Here is a 2500-nt window from a genome sequence, read left to right as displayed (position 1 = left end):
TTCTGGTTGCTCATTCTGAGAGTAAAGATAAAAATACTGGCATATCGAAAAGTAACTGGTATTATTTGGCTGCCGCTGTACAAGAGAGAGGCGTGACTCTCTTGTCAACAGATCTATATGTTATTGACTCCGCGTGACGCCATGAAAGAGCTGCCTTGTGTTATGCTCCTGTGTTAGTTCCTCCCAGTAAGTATCTTGAACGTCGCAGGGAGAAAGTATTTGGTTCGAAAGGTTTGTGCATGTCCACAATTTGAAGACTATCTGCAGCTACACATACTTGTAGTCTTACAGCTTATACAACACAGACAGGAAGCGTGAACGACCACCTCTGGGAGACGAGTCGCTTGGGAGACGAGATTCTTTTCCCTGGGGAGTTAAAGGGACGTTGTATTCGTATCGCTCAAAACAAAATAATTAAATAAAAATAGAAGCACCTAAGCAATATTTATGTTTTAGTAAGTTGTTAATTGTCTTCACATCGACACATTCGTCTTTCTTTTATCCTGGAAGAAAACAAATTCTCAGCCAGAAATTGTGAGTCGACACGCAAGGCAGAGCGCGGAATAATTAAATCCTCGATACCAGGGAACGAAGAATGTGTTTACGTAAAAATGGTACAGTGTAAGTCATATTATGTGAAATGTGAAATGGCGGAGGTGCACGAGTCGGCGAGCATGAAGAGAAACAACGTACATTGCTGCGTATGATACGAAGTGTGCCCATGAGGAATGGAAAAACAAAGAATACGAAAAAATAAAAAAAAGTAGCATATAAAACATCAGCAAACAAAACGTTGAGAGAGAGAGAGAGAGAGAGAGAGAGAGAGAGAGAGAGAGAGAGAGAGAGAGAGAGAGAGAGAGAGAGAGAGAGAGAGAGAGAGAGAGAAACCTGAAACTGAAAACAAGTTGTAGAAAGCCTGCTAATTTGATTTTGTAAGATGGACAAAAATGAGAGAGAGAGAGAGAGAGAGAGAGAGAGAGAGAGAGAGAGAGAGAGAGAGAGAGAGAGAGAGAGAGAGAGAGAGAGAGAGAATATTATCCCTTGTAGTTCATGAATGATCACGTGTGTTTGAGTGAGTCTGCATCTATATCCATCCGTACATCTGTCTTAATATCCTGAAAATATTCATGTGACTGTGAGTGAGTCTGCAAATTCCCTCCCGCGTAACACAAGAGTAGGAGACACTGAAGGACCCTAAGAAATTATGCCACCAAATTCATTGAATTTCATGCTTATAAATAAAATATAAATTGATATTATAGACTAATGAACAGCTTTATATTAGGTGCTTGAGAAAGACCAATAAGAACTGAGTCGTGGTAAGTGAAGATAACTGTCTAATACTGATTTATTTTCTGTCCTAAACACTTTGTACAACATGACATCACTTGCATTACTACCTAGAGCAAGTGTATACACACTCTCTCTCCTTTGAACGTGACAGTAAGGGATGAATATTGTTAATTACATAGTGTTGGGTTCAGTGCCTCAGGGGCTGTTATTGCATTTATCTCCGCACCTGAGACACTAATGAACTCCACTTACCTTGCTGCCGCTGCCCAGTCAGGTACACGTGCATCCTAATCACCTGCGCTGCTCTGTGACCTCGAGCTAAAACGGCTGTCCTTCACCTTTATTCTTGGCTTTCCGAGGTTTGTGATCTTATCCTACGAAGCAAAAACAGAGAGCATTATTATTATCTCATTTGCTCTGGTGCTACTACAACAACAACTAGGAAAATAATAATGATAATAATAATAATAATAATAATAATAATAATAATAATAATAATAATAATAATAATAATAATAATAATAATAAAATAATAATAATAATAATAATAATAATAATAATAATAATAATAATAATAATAATAATAATAATAATAATAATAATAATAATAAGCGGAACAGAGGAAAAAAAATGAGAGAAGAGGAAAAGAAGGAAAGAAGGAAAGAAGTAGGTAAAAAAGATGATGACAATGATGAAGCAAGAAAAAAAAAACGCAGAAACCCAAATAAGACCAACAAAGAAAAAATCACGCTAAAGCAATTCCATTTCTTCCCCATTTCCCCCTTTTCTCCTCCTCCTCCTCCACTTCACCTCCCTCATATTCTCTAGCCCTCCCTCATATCCTCCCCCTCCCTGATGCCCTCCTTCAGGACACTATTTCATCAGCTAGGCCCTCGCAGCTCAAGGATCTCTTCACCCTCACGCTTCCCCGCCCCTTAAAACCTTGCCCCCATACCCTCACCACCCTCCCACTCTTTCTTTTCCTCCCCTCCCTGTCAGCCCACGTCACCTACCAGGCCCAGAGTGAGGGTAGAAAGGCTCTTTACCACTCCATTAGCAGCTGCCAATCTCTCTCGCCACCTGCAAACCTAACCTCCCACCCGGTGTTATTATGTAAACAGATTGGTGTGGTTTCATTCACTGTATCTCTTTATAATGCATGTCTCAATTGGTGCATAATATGAGTGAGACTGGCTGACTTCTTTTT

At 39.6% G+C, this 2500-nt stretch overlaps 1 protein-coding gene across 1 annotated transcript in view; it reads right to left on the bottom strand.

The window, feature by feature from the left end:
- Nucleotides 1-2500, bottom strand: part of LOC135109778 (uncharacterized) — a 121368-nt gene that overhangs the window by 34200 nt on the left and 84668 nt on the right. The window contains exon 2 of the mRNA XM_064021422.1: nucleotides 1546-1667. The gene's annotated coding sequence lies outside the window, so the exon portion shown is untranslated. The remainder of the gene's footprint in view (nucleotides 1-1545; nucleotides 1668-2500) is intronic.

The sequence above is a fragment of the Scylla paramamosain genome, chromosome 2 (genome assembly GCF_035594125.1).
Source record: "Scylla paramamosain isolate STU-SP2022 chromosome 2, ASM3559412v1, whole genome shotgun sequence".
Lineage (NCBI taxonomy): Eukaryota > Metazoa > Arthropoda > Malacostraca > Decapoda > Portunidae > Scylla > Scylla paramamosain.
The sequence above is the reverse complement of the archived record's forward strand: the minus strand, read 5'-3'. Positions and strand labels throughout refer to the sequence as shown.